General features: G+C 40.3%; 1 long non-coding RNA gene across 1 annotated transcript; it reads right to left on the reverse strand.

Annotated features, from left to right (window-relative positions):
* Positions 1 to 410: 410 nt before the first annotated feature.
* On the reverse strand, positions 411 to 18,557 carry LOC123385567. Its single transcript, XR_006598359.1, has 3 exons — positions 18,085 to 18,557; positions 10,509 to 10,593; positions 411 to 5,163 (listed from the first exon to the last, which is right to left on the reverse strand). It is a non-coding gene; the product is annotated as an uncharacterized LOC123385567 (long non-coding RNA).
* Between the last annotated feature and the right edge of the window lie 3,087 nt (positions 18,558 to 21,644).

Genomic DNA, 21,644 nt, shown 5'->3' on the forward strand with positions numbered 1-21,644 from the left:
AGTTAAGATATTTGAAAGATCTAGTAGTCATGCTAAGTAAGAACAGCAGGATAAAACCACAATTAGATAACTGACTTTAAAAATAATAGCTGAACTTCCTGTCCCAGAAGGATACCTGGGTTTGTACAGACATTGCCCTCTGAATGGCAGAAAGAGGCAGGGCTGAAATAGAGCCGGCAGGATGGTAATAAACCTTATTAGAAAAAATACAACAAAAATACAATAAAAGTAACCTTTTTCTTTTTTTTTCTTTTTTTACCATTTATTCATTTTTGAAAGGCAGAGAGAGAGACAGAGTACGAATGGGAGAGGGGCAGAGAGATTGGGAGACATAGAAACAGAAGCAGGCTCCAGGCCCCAGGCTGTCAGCACAGAGCCCAACGCGGGGCTCAAACTCACGGACCGTGAGATCATGACCTGAGCCAGAGTCGGCCGCTTCACAGACTGAGCCACCCAGGGGCCCCTAGAAATAACCTTTCTATTTACAATAGTGACTGACTTCTGGTTCTGCAGAGTGACAGAACCTCTCCGGCTGGCAGGGTGGGGCCGGCCTTAGGCAAATTGTGTAGGAGGTGAAGTTAATTTCTCTACCTTGTTTTTCTTTTTTTTTCTTTTTTTTTTTTTCCATATTTCCTCCTCCTCTCTCTAGGCAGGTCCTCCCAGACTTGTCCTTTTCCTTACAGTCTGAGACGTCTAAATAGGCCCTTCTGTCTGAGCCCATAGGGGTTTAAGTATAATTCACCCCTGGGACTTGTTTGAATGCAGGATTAGAGGTGGAAGTAGTTGTAATGAGGAATGGAGAGGTCTTCAAACAGGGTCTGTTGCAGTATTTTTTGTGTTGCTGATCACAATCCATTAGAGCACATGTATTGTTTTGTGAAGATTTTGCTTTAATTATATACTCTGTGTGTGTGTGCGTGCGTGTGTGTGTATGTGTGTGTGTGTACTAAGAGGCAATCAGAACTACGTTTCAAAGCATAAGTCATGATAAAGAACATTTGCACTCCAGTGGCAATGTGGTTAATAATCTAGATTTGTGAGCCAGCCTGTAATAGTTCAAACCCCAGCTATGCAACTAAGTAGTTTTGTGACTTCAGGCAAGTTGCTTAGCCCACTTGTGACTTAATTTCCTAATCGTAAATAGGTAAAATGACAGGGCCTTTCTCACAGGGTTGTTGTGGCCGTTAAAATAAGTTAACAAAAACAAAGCACTTGAAAAGTGCCTGGCATAAAATGAGTGTTCAATCAGTGATATTGGCTATTACGATTGTTGTTATTACAGTTATTGCTGTCACTTGGGTAGGCTGGCAGACTTATTGCCACTGTCTGCATTGGAGAGAGAGAGAGAGAGAGAGTGTCCTGAGACTAGTATCACACATGCTACCCACAAAGTGGCTGGGTTTCCAAGAGCTACCTCCCAAGGATGGATGTGTTACAACTGATGTGTTACCTTTAGTTTGACTTCCCTCTGAAGTGAGGACAGGGATTTTCTCATCCATGTGTATATATGCATGATGCAATACATTCACAGAGTTTTCCTAGGTGCCTGGAGCTGTTTTATGTGCTGATGACACAGCAGCGAGCAAAATGGCTGAGGTTCCTGCCCTCACAGATTTTTCAGTGGAAGAAAGACAATAAACAAGTCCATGCTTCATGTGGTAGATGGAATAAAACAATGTAAGGAGGATAGAGGTTGAAATGGTGGCACAGGATATTGGAATTATGCTGTTTTCGTTGGGACGGGCAGTGAAGGACTCTCTGAGAAGCTGGCATTTGAGCAGAGACCTAAGTGAAAAGTGGGAGGAATGTATGCAGCTATCTGGGAGAAGAGCCTACCTGGAGGAGCTAACTTAAGCCCTAACGTGGGAGGGGGCCTGGTGTGTTCTAGGAACATCAGAGAGGCTGATATGGATAAAGGGCAGTAGGTAAGGGACAACGTATTGGAGATGAGGTCAGAAGGATCAGAAGCTAAATTATGGAGAGCCTTAGAGGTCATGATAAGGACTTTGGATTTTATTCTGAGTGAGACGAGAAGTCATTGGTACATTTTGATTGGAGAAGTGACTAGCTTAGCAAGATCACTCTAGGAGCACCTGGGTGGCTCAGTCAGGTAAGCATCTGACTCTTGATTTTTGGCTCAGGTTGTTACAGCAAATAGTCAGTACCCAGGAAGAGACAGGTGACACGCACCTAGGGAATCAGAAAAGACTGTTTATTTCTCACTGGTGCTGGCCCAAAGACTGAGCCCTGAGCCCTGAGCCCTGGCGCTGGCCTTCTTTTATACCCGGCTGCTTCTGGGTACTTGGAAACATTCTATTGGCTGCACAGAGGTGGGGTACTATCAGTTGTGCTACAAGGGCAGTCAGCTGATGCAAGAAGCAAGCAAGATTACAGAAGCCAAAAGCATGCAAGGGCAGTACGTGGCCTTGGACATCTGGCTGGCCTCCTTTATCTGCTCTTGCTGGCTTCCCTTCTCGTTTCCCCCTCTTGATTCTCAAGCTACTGTAGCAGCCTTAGAGAAAATCAGTTTGTGGGGACTGGGGAACCCCTTGCTGTCATGGGAGGAGGACCAAAGACCGTTATGGCTTCTTCCTGCTTGACAGGGATGTCAAAGGGCGGGGTGTGACAGCTAGCGTTTTTCACCATCCAAACGACAGTAGCAACAGCTAGAATGGTCCAACAGGAGCATCATCTGGAATTTTATAGCTTCTAGGTGAGAGGAAACAAACCTGGTTAGCATATTAATAGAAGGACCAAACAGGAGGGCTTTGAAAAGCATTAGGAGAGGACTAGCTGAAGGAGGAGCCAGGATGCCCAATTCCATATGTTGCTGCAAAAGTTCCATGAGTCTGCTAATTCTTGCCTCCATTCAATGATCTGGTCCCTTAGTTGTTGGGCCATGTCTCTAACTATCCTTGATTGGTTAACATGGAAGCAGCATTCCTCATTTAGGAAGAGACACAGTCCTCCTCTTTCAGCAGTTAGCAGGTCTGGGCCTCTCCTGTTTTATAAGACTACAGCAACTAAGGAGTCTACTCGATCCTGTAAAACCACCAGAGATTTGGCAACTTATTCTGGAACCTTCCTCCAAGAGGGGCGGTGGTAAGTGGAAAAAGTAGATGGTTGGTAAGAGGAGAAGATCCCTTTTGAGCATGTTAGGAACAGGTATATTCACAACAGGAATAGGAGACAAAGCTGATTCAGCATCGGAGGGAATGATTCCATCCTGTGGTAGGAGAAGGTAGAGAACAAACATGCAGAGAACGACATCAATCACGACTCAGATCATATACATCCAAAGAGAATAATACATCCTGACACTAATAAGTAGAGAGAAGCTAACAAGAGTTTGTGACTAAGGTGCCAATCTGAGGGAGTAACTTGGGTAAGCCCTACAGTAAAGAGTATAACAAGTATAGAAAGATAAATAGGTAGGAGATGACAATGAAATTTGAGAGAGAATGATTTGTTGTAGTTCATTCAAGTCACTTGGTTATTTCCTCAAGCTTCTGGTTACAGAGAGTTCTCAGGTGTTGGCTGCAGGCTGCTTATCATCCGTTGTTTTCTTAAGGGTGATCTGTAGAGGATTATTCTGGTTAGCAGTTACTTTCCATTTCAAGTGGTTGTCAGATGACAAATGGGCTGCCTTTACTCAAGAATGGTGGATCCAGGCAGTTAATTCTGCAAATTTGAGGGCCGTGGGCATGGTCAGCACAACTAAATAGGATCTCTTCCAGGTAGGTTTCAGTGGTTCCTGTTTCCAATCTTTTATCCAAACCTGATCCCCATGTTTGTGAGGGTATATAGTTATTCCTAGGGAAATGGGTATCCTGTTTGTCACCCATCTGTGTATCTCAAATATAGTTCTCCCTAGCCCTTATAGTTGTTTTTGTATTTCCAAATTCCCTAGCTCTGTCAGGTACCCCTTGAATTTGACTAGTGTAAGGGACATTCCATGTAAGATCTTGAATGGGGAGACTCCTGTTTTTGTCTGGGGTGTGCATCGTACTCGGACAAGAGCTAGGGGTAGTATATCTGGTCAGGGCAATTTAGTTTCCTGATACAGTTTTGCCATGGCTGATTTAAGGGTCCAGTTCATACGTCCCACTTTCTCTGAACTCGCGCCAGTAGGCTGCGTGTAAGTTCCATTGAATACCTAGGGTTTTTATGGCTTCCAATCTTACTTGTGGGTTTTCACATAGTAGTCCCTGATATTGGGTCATCCTAACACGAGTTAACCAGTGTTGTCCTCTGGCATCCATCAGGGTAATAACTAAATGGGGAACCTTAACATTTAGATTTTTGCCCCAACATGAGTTTGTCTGCTTCCTTGATTAACAGTGTGGTGGTTGCCAGGGCCTTCAAACAGGGTGGCCATCCTGCTGTAACTGAGTCAATCTGTTGTTTTTTTTTTTAAGAGTGAAACAACTGAAACAGCAGGGGCAATGCTGCTCTCAGGACACTCTTTCTCTCAGTCTGGCCCATTCACTCTCTCTGCAGTCAGCTCCTTTCTCTCAGAATGATATCTCCATGCAGTGGGGACATGGCTGTGGACATTTATGAGCATTTATGAGTACAAGTATAAGCACTTGTACTTAGACAGGAAATAAGTCACTTGGTCCTGCCTAAGTCTAGAGCATCCTTGAAGGAAAGTCTTTCTGCTACCAAAAAAGTGTGACCTAAACATCCAGGTGAGTTTCTGCCCACCACCCTCAGTCAAGAGCTACCTAAAGTGCCCCAAGGTAGGTCACCTCCCCCCAGTCCCACTTAAGTCCCCCAAATAAGAACATAGACCAGCTCAGAAACTGCAGACCTTCTGCCTGACACTATGAATTTGGGAGGAATTTCAGCTATCTATATGACAGGCCAAGAATCAAAAGGAAGGGCAGGAGTAGGCACCAGCAGTGAGACTGGGGATCTTCCCTTGTTTTCAAAATCCGTTCACAGTTTCTTTGATTCCCGCAATAGTCCCTGAAAATGAGTAAGGCAGGAAACGAATTGCCACCTTCTCTTCACTCGCCGTCTCTCTCCTCCTCTCCCCCAACCATTTACAACCATTTAGAGTGAAGGAGATTCAGAGTGTTAAGTCATCAGTCACAGCCAAAAGCTATTAGGTGGCAGCTTCAGGTATGGATTCCTCAATCTTCTCAGTGCTGCTCCCAACTGTATAGAAAACCATATTCGATCAATCACCTATATGTTCTCTAAAAGAAAATGATGATTCTGTGGCTTTTCTAAAGAGACTTACCATATTGTGCAGGTGCTGTTTGACAATAAAACAAAAGAAACCCAAAACACCAAGCAAAGAAAAGTAAATCAGACAACTCTCTGGCTTAAAAATGCAAATTGCTACACAGAAGTATTATGGAAGACTATTATAAAATACTTTGGACGAAAATACCAGCACCATGTCTGATGAGAAAGCAGCCTACCCAAAGAGTAAAAATCTCTGTAAAAGAGACAAACAACAAAGGAAATCACCCCAAAACACAGATGTGAATGGGAATGTAGGGGAGGGTGTTTGGTCATTCTCTGATTTTGGTAGCCTCCCTGATGTGGGAAACAAAGGCAGAAGGAAATTGCAGAGAGAATTGAATTTCCTTATAACCTGCAGCTCATTGACAAATACTTGAGGCTGGCAGAGTAAAAGGTTTCTCCAGGAACCCCCTACTGTCTTGAGGCTAATGCTTTGCTAGAGGGAAAAACTACCTTAGCTTGACAATAGCTAGGCCTCTAGTATCCTGTGAGTCTTCTTTAGCATATGAAAATCTCTGTGGAAACTTCTCCTGGACTTTACCTCCCTTAGTATATAACCAGTCTTCCCTCATGCTCCCGGGGGCAGCTCTTCCTGCCCATGGGTCCTGTCCCTGTGCTTTAATCACCTTTTTGTACCAAATATGTCTTGAAGAATTCTTTCTAGGCCATCGGGCTCCAGACCCTGCAAACCCCACTATCACCCCAAAACCTCATCACTCCCTATCCCCCATTTGGAGCTTGGTGCATATGGCACCTCCTTCAGAAGTCAAATGTTATGCCCAGAATTCGTGATCCCCAAAGACCGCCAGGGAGCCGAGTCCTATGCAAAAGCAAAAGAGCCTTTATTAGCTCGAGCTCAATCCCCTACCTGCACCCACGCAGCGGTGAGATGCCGGGGAGAGAGAGCAAGTTTCAAAAGGACAAAGGTTTTATTGGGGCCTAGGGGCAGTTGGTGAGGTAATGGCTGTGGCCTCAGCCGATTGGCTGGGGAAGGGTGTGAGTCCCGTTAGGCAGGTGAGCGGGAGGTTACTCAAGGGGAGGAGGCGTGGTCAAGGTGAAGGACAAAGAACAAGATGGAGTTGGCCGGCGTAGGCCTGCCCTTTCAAAGAGCAGTGATCTGACCTAGTGAGACAAGTTAGTCATGCAAACCAAATTTTTCATGATGGGAGTTCATGAAAATTCTTATTCAGTTCTGCTCCAGGCATTCTCTGAGCTGACAGCAATGATAGACACAGCTTTCTAAGCTTGTTTTTTCTGAAGTCTAGACACAATATATGTATTTTTTATATACCACATGCAATTGATCCCCCTTACAAATGTCTATACAGTCCACAGATTCTTATCATAAGTCATTGTATTACACATCAACTCAGCATTTATTTCCTTATGCAGTCACACATCCACTGCCTCCTTCTGACCTTCCATAATTTCTCTGAACATGCCACGGGTACAGTGCGTACTCTACAAGGCTCTGTAGAGGCTAGACTGGACAGGGTTCTGTGAATGGGGTGTGAACCTCGTGAATGAGGTGAATTTTGTGGTCAAGGCTATTGATGTGGTAAATCATCAAAATCAAGCCATTGCCTTGAGCTAGAATTTTAAACAAAATAGAGACTATTTTTGTTAAGGAAGTCGGCCACTCAGCCCACCCCAGGAGTCTTGCTTTTTTTTGTAGTTCTCATTTCCTCTCCAATTATGAGGACAATTAACTTGGGGTAGAAATTTATCCAGGGCAAGCCATTCTAAATACACTTTGGTCTGTATATTCTTTCACTGGATACTGACAAAGTCTGCCATTCAGATATAGATGGATTCTAATGGAGGTTTTACAATTTCAAATTTATTTCTTTGAATGAGGTGATAATTGTTCTCAAGGATTCATTTTGGAAGAACAAACAATGACTTCACTTATATCTTACTTTTTGTGCTTTCCCAAGACTATCCGACTAATTTCCTAATCTCATTGCTTATCCTTATAAGTCAAAAACAGTATCTACAATTTGAAAGCTCTTTAAAAAAAGAAGGGGCATAAGGAGGTAAGGAGTGTTTGATCTTAGACATTATTACTGAAGAAGATGGGAAGAAAACTTAAATGATGATATTCTATGACTTTCTCCTAATTAGTGCCCACGACCTGACTTACTGAGTCTTCAACAAGAGTGGTATTCTGTTATTCTGACATCTATACTGACTTTGAAGAAGCCACATAATTTTTTGGCTCATTTGAATTAGCTCTGAGTGCCCACCCTCCACCCCGCAAAATGTTATGCTTTATTCTTCCCACAGTGGAACTGGCAAGTGAGTAGGAGTTTAGATGACATCTTTTATTATTGTTCTATCTACAAGCATTTGGGATCTTAGATAATTTCAAGAGGTTTAAAACAAAGCCACAAACTTCATATTTAAGATAAAATATTATTTCCTTTGTCCTAAAAAGAAGTAAATTTTCTTGAAATGTTCTTACTATTTTAACTCAGAAAGGGTACACATTGCTCACCCCTTCATCAAAATAATGTTTGTCATTAGGATTATTGCTCATTCACATTTAGAGCATGAACAGGAATTGCAAAGTAACACAACACCATTGATGGTTTTTTTTTTATCATGGTGATAGTTTAATGTTATGACTCCATGGCTCCATTTGCCCATGCTGTGATCATACCATGGGACAGGGCAGAATTTGTCTTTCTGATATATTGCCTCCCTTGTTTAAGTAACCTATCAATTGTAGCCTTATTAGGTATGCACAGAGCTTTTACTACACACTCAGTTCTGCTTAAAACTCCTCTGCCCTCAGTCCTCTTCCTCCAATAACAATTCATCTTGACCTCCTATATAAATGCTATTGGGTAGCCCTGCTGCAACCGTTAACTCTAAGGAAAAGTGGTGTCTTCTGAAAAGCCATGGAATTTTTTAAAAAGTGAAAGTTAGAACTCGAGTATAGGAAGATCCATTTTCCAAGTCAGTCAAGCCAACTGCCTTCTGCAAAGGAGAACCGAATTCAAATGCAGAACCTAGGTGGAGCTGCCGAGCTTTTAAAATCAGGTGGAAGTTTGGCAACCGGAGACCATCACTGTTTTATCTTTAACAACTTGGGTGAGGTCTGAGTTACCCAGGCAGTGGACTTCCTCTAACAGAATGATTGGCATCCAAGAGGCGGCTGAACACGTTTCTCTTCTACAGGTGGACACACCAACATGTACTGATTGCTTTGAAGGACAGTGGGAAAAGTCCTTTTTTTCCTCAGAGCTATAGGCTTTCAAATACGCTTTAAGATTCATGCCTAAGTCGCAGTATCTAAACCCCATGTGGAATATCTGTCAGCAGTTGGCAACAACATATATTATGATGCCAGACGTAGCTGTATTCCCCTTGGTAATTCTCTACTGTCATCTGTAAATGTGTCACTCTCCCAAGGTTACATGGCACTATATTTCTGAGAAGCAATGAGGGACATGTGTTGAAGATTCCTTTGGACCTGGTGTGTATATCTTTTTTTGTGTGTCATATAATGTGACACATACCTCGAAAGATTTTAAAACAGGATTTTAACTAGCAGAAATGTTTGTCTGAGGGATATGCTTATAATATGTACTTTAGGTAGATTCATGTGCGACATGTAGAATGTTTTCCTGGGGAAAATATTTAACGTAATTTTTTCTTGTGTTCAAGAAATCAAATGAAGCAATTGGGGATACACTGAGGCCTGAGATAAAACAGGGCAAAAAAAAAAAAAAGGAGAAAGACAAATATAATCACACATGAGTACCTAAATAAATTTGTTAGTGACAAATTTAGCTTCTCAGTAAAAAAAAATTAGGGTTTTTTTTTGTATTCTCTCCTTCACTCTTTTCCCAAATATTGGTGTTATCTTTCAATATCTGTTTTTAGATTTTCCTCTGACAATCTATTTTGAAAAATGTCAAACCTACAGAAAATTTGCAAGAATAGTACAATCAACACCCATATGTCATTTACTTGGATTCACTAATTGTTAGCATTTTGTCACATTCATTTTCTCTCTCTCTGATTATTTGATGATCCATTTTAATGTCAGCTGCAGATCATCATGAACCTTAAGTCCTCTATATTTCTCATTTTTTAATTTTTATTTATTTATTTTGAGAGAGAGAGGAGGGAGGGGCAAAGAGAGAGGGAGAGAGAGAATCCCAAGCCCTACTCAGGGCTCAGTCTCTCGAACCATGAGATCATGACCTGAGCCGAAATTAAGAATCAGATGCTTAACCTACTGAACCACCCTGGTGCCCTCTATATGTCAACACATATCCTCTAAGAACAAGGCCTTTCTCCTATCAAACTGCAGAACAGTGATCAACTTGGTAAATTTAACATTGATTTCATATTATTATGTAGTTTATAGCCCACATCAACATTTCCACATTAACCTCAATAACATTCTTTACGTTTTTTATTATTATTTTTTAAATCCAATATTCAGTTAAGGCTCATACATTGCATTTAGTTGTCATGTTCAATACAACATTTAGGGCAAGAAGAAACCCATACTCTATGAAACACTTCTTTCCAAGAGTACTTTTTTTTTTCCAATCTATGGAGGAAACACCATTCTTCCCAAATCAAGAATGGTTGCTTGATTTGCTTGCTCTGCACATGCACAGAGCCTGTTGCTGTGCTCTTTTCTTGGTCTAGACTTTTCTGATAGCTCTCCATCTCAACTTAATTGATGCTGGCATTAACAAAAACTTTATATTTTGAGTTTTATTCTCATGGGACTATTCTTTCTCCTGCGATAAAAAGCAAATCCATAAGTCTTAAGTCAGTGGTTGGCAAATCTGTTCTGTAGAGGACCAGATAAATATAGTAACAATTTGGGGGAGGTCTGAGTTACCTGGGCAGTGGGACCTCCTCTAACAGAATGATTGGCATCCAAAAGGCGGGTGAACACGTTTCTCTTCTACAGGTGGACACACCAACATGTACAGATTGCTTTGAAGGACAGTGGGAAAAGTCCTTTTTTGGCATCCAAAATGGATGGTCTTAAAATCGTCTCTGTCTCAAATATTCAATTCTGCCACTGTACCTTAAAAGTACTGCAGATGACATGTAAACAAATAGGCATGGTTGTTGTTCAATAAAGCTTTATTTACAAAAACTGATGCTGGCCAGGATTTATTCCTGGGACAACATTTTGCTGACCCTTCACCTAGGCTAACATGATAGTCGGAAGGAAGAGTTATAACAGTTAAGAGAATAGTATTTGGGTAGCTTACTTTTATGTTAGCTGTAGCCTTCTGGAGACAATCATTTCATAGGTGAAAATTTTCCTTCTGGTTCTTGGAGAATATGTAGCTGGATCTCAAGAGCCAAGAAACACTAGTTTAAGAAATTGTTAAGTCTTACTCTCTGAAAAGTATTTTTTTTTACTTGTGGATTATCCTTGCCTAAGAGAAGCATAGTCTTTAGAATGGCAGAGCCTTCAAAGATATTCATGCAAATAAAAGAACAGAATTAGAAAATTCTACTGGAAACCTTAGACCCACATTTTAAAAAAGTTTTTACTTAAATTGCAGTTAGTTAAAATACAGTATAATATTAGTTTTTGGCTGTGCAATATAGTGATTCAATACTTTCATACATCACCCAGTGCTCATCACTGCAAGTGCCCTCCTTAATCCCCATTGCCTACTTAACCCATTCCCCCACCTACCCCCCCCCCCCCCCCCCCGGCCAGTCTGGTAACCATTAGTTTGTTCTCTATAGTTGAATCCTCAGACCCCACATTTTGCTATCTTGACTTCTGGTATGAACTTTTAGGGATTGTAACTGGTTGTTAGGAAGTAAGATTTACTGGGGTGGAAGGGGTGAACTCTCATGACCTCAAAAATATAGCCTTATACTCCCTCTATACTGGATACCCATCTGTGTGGCCTGCCTGACTGCTGTCTCTCCACTTGCTCAAATTCACATTGGCATAAACCGTGCAAAGCCTGGACTTCCACTTGATCAGGCCTAGAGCCTTCTGCTGCTTTCAGAAGCTGAATACCAATTTGCTTCCCTCATCCTTCTGTTCTGAACTTCTTGAGTTTGATTGTGTATACTGCTAAATAGAAAAACAATATGAAATCATTCTTTAATATAATTTTTTAAAAGTGAAATATAACATTTATATAGAAAAACATGCCCAATCATAAGCTTACTAAATCTGTGAATAAGTACAATAAATCAATAAATGAAGCATCGCTGACTGCTTCCAGCCTCCAGCCTCCATCATCATCTGCCCCAGTAATCCCTTCCCCACCAAAGGAAACCATTACTGTTGACTTTTATTACGTGGATTAGTTTTGCCTGTTTTTGAATGTTATAATTGAAATTATATAGTGTCTTTTTGGTGTCTTCTTTTGCTTGATGTTATGTTAGGGAGACTTAAATGTTGCTTATATAGCAGTAATTTATTCATTATCATTGCTGTAGAATATTCCATTATTTGAATATTTTACACTTTACTTCTTTTGCTTTTGATGGAAATGGAGTTGTTTCTAGACGTTGGTGAATACAACTAATGCAACTATGAGCCTGCTTGCTCATGTCTCTTTGGTTTTTTTGGAGCACATTGCACAAGGAGTGGAGTTGCAGAGTCATAGGTTATATCTATATCTATCTATCTATCTATCTATGTGTATATACATATATAATTTTATACATACATATTTATATTATATATGTAAATATGTATATATATTTAATAGATGGCAATAATTTCCCAAAGTAACTATGCCAATATTCACACCATCAGGTATGTGAGAAGTCTAAAATCTCTTTTGAAATTGTCTATTTTTTTCTTATTGATCTACAGGACTTCTTTTATATTTCAGACACAGAGCCTTTTTAGGGTGTACCTATTACAAATACCTTCTCCCATTCTATAAGTTGCCATTTCATCCTCTTAATTATGTCTTTTGATGAACAGATGAACTTGATTTTAATAACATTAAATTTATCAATCTTTTTCTTTAGACTTTGTGCTTACTGTGCTCTAAGAAAATTTGCTTATCTCAAAATCAAGGTGTTCTTTTTTTCTTCTAGAAATTTTACTGCTTTACTGTTTACATTTTGTTCTTTAAGCCACTGGGAAATGATATTTTTGTGATATGAGGTAGAGATCAAGATTGTAATTTTACAATATGGATATTCAGTTAACCCTGTACTATTTATTGAAAAGACTATTTTATCCCCATTGCACTTGACTGTCACTGTTGTCATAAGTTACCATATGTGGTTCTCTATTCTGGTAAATTCTGTTTATTTGTCTGTGTGATAAATAATTTGCTACAGATGCTATCTGGACCAGGAAATTTTTCTTGTTGTTGGAAGGTTTTAGATTAGGGACTTCATGTGTATATGACATATATATACTGTATGCATATATATATATGTATATATTATATATACATATATATATATATACTGTATACTATTATATAATTTCTTGTGTCAGTTTTGATATTTATGTTTTTCAAGAAACTAAATTTCAAATCTATTGCCATATATTAATAGTATAATCTAATACTTTAGTGTACATAAGATTTATAATTATATGCTACTTTTATTACTAATATTTATAATTTGTTCCTACTCTCTCATTTTTTCTGAACCTGTTTTACTGGGGCTTACTCATTTTATTATTCTTTTCAAGGACCATCTCTGGGTTTGATCTTTTTTTTTTTCCAGTTATATACTCGTTTCTATTTCAGTTAATTCTATTTTTATCTGTATCATTTTCTTTTACTTTCTTCACATTTAATTTGATATTCTTTTCCTAACTGCTTGAGATGAACAGTTACATAATTTTCAGATATTTCTCTTTTCTAATATACACATTTAAGGACATAAATTTTCCTCGAAGTATAGCTTTAGCTGCATCATATAAATGATGATATGTCATATTTTTTTACTATTATTCAGTTGTATTATCTAATTATCCACTCTTGTCCCTTGCAGCTCAAGATGAAGCAAATACCTTGAGGAAAAATGTACTGCAAAATGTCAAGTTCACTTCTTTGAGGTTATCTTTTCTTGAGGACCTTCTCTCAAGTCTTGACTGCTTTCTTTAACCCCCGAACTTATGGCTGCCAAAAGCTTAATGCCCAAAATGACTGGTTTCTGCTCAGTCTGACTGTTCTACTGCTCGTGAACCAGCAAACACCTAGGAAGGGAAAGTGGTGGAGGATATCAGGCAAATCAATGTGCCTTCCTTCTTTTCAGGATTTATACCCTCACATCCTAACTGCCTTTGTTATTGTCCTTTTTTTTTTTCAAACAGCTATTTTTTTTTAAGGCTTATTCAGTCTTCATAGATCTCCTCAGTGGGAAAGCTGGCCTGAATCACATATTCTGACATAGGAGAAGCACAAATTGCCTCAGCAAATAACTTCGGAGCTGGGGAAAACCTTCGAGATTAAGGTTTCATGACCGATCAAATTTCATTACCTAGGTTTCATTACCTAGTGACAGAGCCAGCACTGTAATCTATAATTCTTGATTCCTTATAAAGTACAAAGAGCATGGGGATGTTGCTCTGGGGTCACAGATATGCACACATGGTAGCTGGGACTACTCATTCTTCTCCACAGCCTCAGATTTTGGAACAACCATTTTCTGAACCTGTAAGATCTCCTAAATGCCCCAACTATGTGAATTATAATTTTGAATACAGGAAAAAAATAGACCCTTCAACTGTGCTCTGAAACTGTCAACCTCTGTTGACAGTTGATACTGTATGACATGTTGTTCCTGCATTTACCACATACTAGGAATTATGCTAAGACTGTGGATGCAGAGATGAAATGCACAAGTTGTTCCTCAAAAAAAAAAAAAAACAACAACAAAAAAAACCCAAAAAACAAACAAAAAAAAACCTCACAGGGTAAGAGAGAGGCAAGAAAACATAAGAAAATGATTTTCATGTGGTTTAGGCAGAGCATAATGGGAGCACTGCTGACGAGCAAAGGATTGCCTGGGGTGTCAGGAAAGCCTTCACAAAGAAGGGTTGAAATAACTTTCAAGGCTCATGATGGAGCCACTCCTGCCGGAAGTGGCACAGTAGCAAACAGAAACTCAGGTAACTTTGGTGTCCCTGTAGACACCAAAAACATGGGACAGAAACATGGGACCAGAAACATGGGACAGCTAGCCAGTCAGCGAATCCCCAAATGCCAAGCCAACTCCAGCTTTTTACTCACTTCTGTTCCTCATTTTCTATTTTTCTCTTCTGATCCTTATTCCTTATCCCATAAAAGCTTTTGGCCTCCCACCCCATTCTACAGTTACCTGAACCCTTGGGAATGGAGCCTGCCCACTTCCTGAAGAATTAAGTAAAAATTTCCTTTTTATTAAACTTAAAATTGTCTCTTTAATCATTTTTAACATGCCCTAACATATACACTCACATGTACATATCTATACACATTAATCACATATATGTAAAGCCTGCCTCTCCCCATGCATTTTTAATAAAGTATTCTTCCAACTTTATGCACTTTCAGGTTCCTTTGCTCCAAATTATTCTCTTCTTTGTAACTCAGGCTGGCAATCTGCTTTTAACCTCTTGGTTTGCCCCCTGCCTCAGCTCTGATTTCACCCCTCAGATCTGCTGCTAGATACTGACTACCTATTCCAGCTCACTCATCAGACATGAGTCACAATTTATCTCCACGTTAACAGCCCTCTCAACCCTGCAGAAGCACCAGGAACCAGCCAGGGGTGTCCATGTGGTCTGGATTTGCGTTGCAAATCTTGGAAGTGAGTTAAGCAAACGTTAACCCTACTGGTGAGTCTCAATCCTGAAATTTTAGTAACCATCTCTCAATGCATGGTTTAGTAACCATGTGAAGCCCTTTCCACTCCCTCCATTTCTTTTTTTTTTTTAAGTTTATTTATTTATTTTGAGAAAAAGAGAGAGAGTGGCGGGGGGGGGGGGGGGAAGAGAGAAAGAGAGAGAAGGGCAGAGAGAGAAAATCCCAAGCAGGCTCTGCACCATCAGTTCAGACCCCGATGTGGGGCTAGAACTCATAAACTGCAAGATTATGATCTGAGCCGAGGGCAGACACTTAACTGACTGAGCCATCCAGGCGCTCTGCTCTCCCTCAATTTCATCTTTTCCTCTGAACCCTATAATACTTTTTGTATTCCCAGGAAAACAAACAATGAGGAGCAAATGAATAAAAGACTAATATTAAGAAATAATGAAAGCATAGAGGCTTCTCTCTCTATCCTTTTCCTCCTCCCCACCTCCTTGTACCCTACCACTGGAAGGGCCAAGGGATTTTCCTTCCCTGATATACAATTATAATAGCAAATGCCATATGAAGGGAATACTGGAAAAGTCCCCAGTGTGCTATTCTTTATGCACTGTATCACTGGGTTTCCATTTCTTTTGGCTATGATGCTTCTTGGAAATATAATAGAAGCTAGAATAAAAATATTTAAAGTGTATGTAAGCATTGTTTCCCTTAGCTTTTATTAAAGTCATACTAGGGGTGCCTGGGTGGCTCAGTTGGTTGAGCATCTGACTTCGGCTCAGGTCATGATCTCGGGTCTGTGAGTTCCAGCCCCGCGTCAGGCTCTGTGCTGACAGCTCAGAGCCTAGAGCCTGCTTTGGATTCTGTGTCTCCCTCTCTCTCTGCCTCTCCCCCGCTCATGCTCACTCTCTCTCTCTCTCTCTCTGTCAAAAATAAATAAACATTAAAAAAAATTTAAAGTCATACTTACACCAAAAAACTACTAAGAACTAGGAATTTAAATATGAATAAGAAAAATTACCCACATTCAAAGAAACTTGATAAATACACAGATAATTTAAATAAAAATAAGAATTATGGGGTTATGGAAGACAGAATAATTAATTTGGGTATTTTGAAGAAAAAGTAATGAGAATTGCTCAGTATTTGAAATGTGCCTTGGAAGTAAGATAGAAATTGCATAAAATTTTATACATGTCACTATTTGTAAAATGAAGTCTGCCTGTCTTTATTTCATTAAACTCCATACATTTATAGATATATATTTTTTTAAATAACAAAAACCTTAAGACTACAGTACTCCTGAGAATGGATTGACAAGGAGATTTTAAGGATGGGAGTAATTCAAGTAAACAATCAAGGCACCAGGACTCACATTTGTTACATTTAAGAGGTTTGTCTACTGCCCTTCATGGCAAGATAAGAAATATTGACCAGACGGATGTATTATATAGGACTCTGGCCAGTGAGTTAGGTAGTATTCTATTATCAGCTCTACAACAAATGTGCCTTCCTGACCTTAAGTAAATATCTCTGCTTCCTTTTGTTTTCAGAATCCTTTTATTCCATCGATAATTGGATTGACGCGATTGATTGATTCTTTATAGGTAGCCATTGCCATGGGCCTATTTCCAACATGCTCTCATTTCCCAATGAAAATGGAAAAATACACAAATGTTTTTCCTCAGATTTGCACACCAAGTTAAGAGGCTCCAAGTCTATTTAAAATGGAAATAGTTCCACTAATCAGGGTAACTAGTGCAGTCATAATCCATTCTTTTTTTTTTCTTTTTTTTTTTTAATTTTTTTTTTTCAACGTTTATTTATTTCTGGGACAGAGAGAGACAGAGCATGAACGGGCGAGGGGCAGAGAGAGAGGGAGACACAGAATCGGAAACAGGCCCCAGGCTCTGAGCCATCAGCCCAGAGCCCGACGCGGGGCTCGAACTCACCAACCGCGAGATCGTGACCTGGCTGAAGTCGGACGCTTAACCGACTGCGCCACCCAGGCGCCCCCATAATCCATTCTTAAACTCCATGATGAAAGCTGTGGTAAAAGCCACAGCTTTGAGTGATGAGTGTGGATGTTTTGTGTTTTAAGAGATGTTTTCAAAGTGAACAAAATGTTAAAGGGAAAAAAGATGGATACATATTGACTACAGCAACAAAGGTATATATAAAAACCCAATGGGATATAGAGCGGGCAGCTCCTAGTTTACTCAAGAGCTAGATGAAGCAGAGGAAAGTGTTGAGCTGTGACGCCCACTGCACGAAGTGTCCTGGAGCTAAAATGGCCCATCAGAATTGTCCCATGCTGAGCCAACACGTCCTTGAGATACAAATATCCTTAGAGCACAATGGTAAATTACAACAGGCTATATTGGCTCAATATAAACATTTTTGTGGCAAATATTTTAGTGATTTCCTCACCATGCAGCTTCATGTATCACTCATTTGCCCTCTACATGTGGCCAATCCATCTTATTTCCAAGGTTTATCTGGTTAGAGTAATAGGTCAACATTGCACACAGTAAACCCAGTTTATTGTCAGTCTAGAGAAGAGTTTGGGCTATAAAAATTAACTTTCTGTGCTGACATTTAGAGAATGACGTCAGCACCATGTTGAGGAGGCCACTAAGGCCCTCACTTGATCTACACAGCAGCCTTCTTCACCCTGACCTAGCCTGTAACTGGCAAGATGGCAAACAATCTGAGCTCTTTCTTTAGCCATAACTGCGGTTAGAATCAATAGCCATAATCCACAACTGTACAGCTCTAGATCTAGGTCTATATTTATGCACTCTATTTGCCTTGCTATCTACCTGTCACCTTCCCTGAAACACTTGCATTAAAATTGAGGGAAAAGCTAGGTGCACATTCAAGACTGCAAGTTATCTTGGAGGATGCCTACTTTCTTTAGAAGAGGCCCAGAATCACTCTGAGTCATATGAGTATGGAGAGAATAGTCACTTAGCAGTGTTCGGGAAGCTGGGATATGAGTGAAGTAATCCAAACGCAATGCCTTCAAGTATCATTAAGTATTTCTTACCTCGTATGAAGTCCACAAAGGACAAAGTAGAGATTTGTCCCCACCGGAAGCCTTCTCCCTCTCCCACCGGAAGCCTTCTTCCTCTCCTACCGGAAGCCTTCAGGAGCGCGGCAGGGACCAAGAATATGCATCAGGGCTACCCTGAGAGTAACCATACTCATGGGTGGTGTGTGGTTTGTGAGTTGCAGTCGAGGTGTATGTGGCGGGAACACTGAGTGATGTCAGTAGGAGCGGTCAAGAGCCTGAGCGCTGAGGAAGAGAAAAGACGGCTGGCAGAGGAACGCACAGCCACACTGACAGAATGAGGGAGGGAATTCCCAGAACACGGAAGATTTGCTCTCTTGTAGGTGGACACTTTCAAGGGACTAGACGTGTAGATTTGCTCCCTTCAAAACTCCTTATACTCTGCTGTGATTTGCTCTGACAGGTTGGAGATATGGGCTTTAAAGCAGAACAGGAATATTTTCCTTGAATATTTTATTTCCTTGAATATAAAACTGATCATATACTGCTTGATTTGCTATATTTTAAGGCACAACAAATGCATTGAATAGAGTTATTGCCCCTAGTTTTGCAAACAATGTAATCGTTATTGTGTGGATAACAGGATCTCCTGTGCTGCCGAGGTGCTAAGGCCTCGTAGAGCTGCACTTCACTACTGAAGAGTAGCATTCACAGCTGGAAGCACTAGCCCAGCACCCTGAGGAGAATACACAGTAACACTGAGCCCCCACATTTTACAGCTGCAGAGGCAAGGCTTGGAGAGGTTAAGTAGCCTGTCCTAGGTCTCACTTTTGATGAGACACAAATTCCGTTCTGCTTGACTCCAAACCTCAGGCTTTGAACCCCTGTGCTCAAAAATTGTTCGATAAGCATAGCATAAAGGAAATGTGTTTCCAAAGTTGCCGTTATAGAAATTCAGGGGTCCTATAAGGCAGGAAGAGCCTCACAATCTTGCCTTCAGCTTTTTTCTTTGTTCTTGTTTTCATGGGGCCAGCTGGTAAGGACCGAACAGAGGAATGGAATCTATTAGAAAGCTGCCAATAAAACTCTATCTTCTATTCCCGTTCATAGTTAATGCAAAGAGCATCGTTAATCTTTACCTATGTGGTTGTTCACAATTTACAAAATGTTTCACAGTGGCGCCTGGGTAGCCCAGTCAGTTGAGCATCCACTTCAGCTCGAGTCATGATCTCACGGTTGGTGAGTTCGAGCTCCGCATGGGCTCACTGCTGCCAGCACAGAGCCTCTGTCTCCCTCTCTCTCTCTGCCCCTACACCCCCTTTCTCTCTCTTTCTCTTTCAAAAATAAATAATAAAACAAAACAAAACAAAAAAATGTTTTCGCAGACATTATCTCTTCTCTCTTGTGATTATGTTTCAGTCCTATGGAATTTATCACTCCAGCCCTATCTGCATGATTTCAGATATTGAGTAACATGTTTAGGGAGAGAGGAAATGTGGAAATTGGTCATTTAGCCATGACCAGATGCTTTGCATTCTGGAGACACAGCATCCGTATGATTGATTGGTTTTTTCTATTCTGTCGGGATGTTTGGTTATAAGCCTTAAGCTAACCTTTAAAAAAAGGAAAAACTACTTGAAATATATTCAATATTTTTCATCTGGCTCATTTCCCAGATATTTCAAATATATTTTATTTACTAGCATCAGAAGTTAAAGTAGGCCATTGTGCAGTGTTATTTCATTCAATCACTTCTTTTTTTCATCTGTACCTATCTGCCTTTTGAAAACTTCATTTATCCGTCTTTCAAGATTCATGCCAGTATAAACATATACACATACCAGCATCAAAATATATAAAATTAAGTTTGGGCTAGTGACATTCATTTGATTTATTGAAAAATACTCATACAGGGGCACCTGGATGGCTGGCTCAGTCGGTTGAGCGACCGACTTCGGCTCAGGTCGTGATCTCACAGCTCATGAGTTCAAGCCCCACGTTGGGCTCTGTGCTGACAGCTCAGAGCCTGGAACCTGCTTCGGATTCTGTGTCTCCCTCTCTCTCTCTGCCCCTAACCCACTTGCATCTCATCTCTGTCTCTTGCAAAAATAAATAAAGGTTAAAAAAAAAAAAAGAAAAATACTCATACAGAAATCATGAACTCTGAATTATTAAAACTTAGACCTCTGATTGACATACTATTTGATTAATCAGAATAAAATAAATCTTATGATTATGCCATAAAATATATACCGATTGTATTTTGTTATCAGAATTGCAAAGTTAACTAGCTGGAAATTAGATAAAGGGCATGTAGTCTGTCCTCCAATTTTCAACCAGATAACTCTTAATCCCTCTGTTCCCAGAAGATACAGCTTCTCAAAAATTAGTTGTTTCTCTCATATCTTAGAAAGCCATTTATGAAAGTCAAAGCTCCTTATTTGCCATGCATTAAAGTACACCTGGAATTAAGTGTTAGAGAAACATGCATGCTTACTAAACTGTTACGCTTTCTTTGTTATCATCCTTACTTTGTGGTTAACATAAATCTTGTGACACCCTATATGTATCTTTTTTTTTTTCTTCTAATTCCCAGGAGAATTAGAGGTAAGTGTCACCTTTATTTCCAACAACTGCTATCCTTGATACTGACCTTGAATTAGGTTCTTTATCTTTTACTCTTCTTTGCTTAGTGCATAGTCTTTATGTTATAAAAGCATGTGGTTAGGAAATTTGTAAAAGACCCCAGTGTCTTATGAACAAATTCCTGTCTCAGTGAATTCCTGATACATATAAAGGCCCTGAATTTTTATAACAATTGCAAAGTCCTTGATGAATCATCTTTCCAATTTTGAATGGAAGATCTCTTCGTCCTGGGCATTGCCCTTACAGGTGTGGTCATGGCCACCATGATGGCCTCCAGCAGAGTCACTGGTAGTTGATCACACTGTGAACCCTTGGTAGTTGTCCTCACAGAGCGCTTAGAAACAAGGCATCTACCTCAACACAAGAGTAGCATCTGGTGCTCTCACAGTAAGATACTGATTTAAGAAACATTCACATTGGGGGTACCTGGGTGGCTCAGTCGGTTAAGCGTCTGCCTTTGGCTCAGGTCATGATCCCACAGTTTGTGAGTTCAAGCCCTGCATTGGGCTCTGTGCTAACAGCGCATAGCTTGGAACCTCCTCTGCTTCTCTGTCTCCCTCTGCCTCTCTGCCCCTTCCCTGCTTGTTCTCTCTCTCTCTCTCTCTCTCTCTCTCTCTCTCTCTCTCTCTCTCAAAAATAAATAAATAAACTTTAAAAAAAAAAAAAAGAAACACTCACATCAGAAAGATGACCAAAATGTTCACTATTCAACAACCTCTATGTACCCTGAAGTTTAGTTCAGGGTGTGCCAACTCTTTGCCTACATCACATCCCCTTTGGAGCTGCATTGCTCTTCCGGCTTGTGGGTGAGTTCAGCCATTCTCTGTATCTGAACTGCAACCACAGAGTTAGTATATTTTCTTCCCAGGTGTGGTGATCCCCAAAGATCTCCACCCTCATTGTTTGGAAGATGATGTGAGGTCTTGCTTGCCCCCAGCCCCACCCTATCT

This window comes from Felis catus, chromosome B2 (assembly GCF_018350175.1).
Source record: "Felis catus isolate Fca126 chromosome B2, F.catus_Fca126_mat1.0, whole genome shotgun sequence".
Classification (NCBI taxonomy): Eukaryota; Metazoa; Chordata; class Mammalia; order Carnivora; family Felidae; genus Felis; species Felis catus.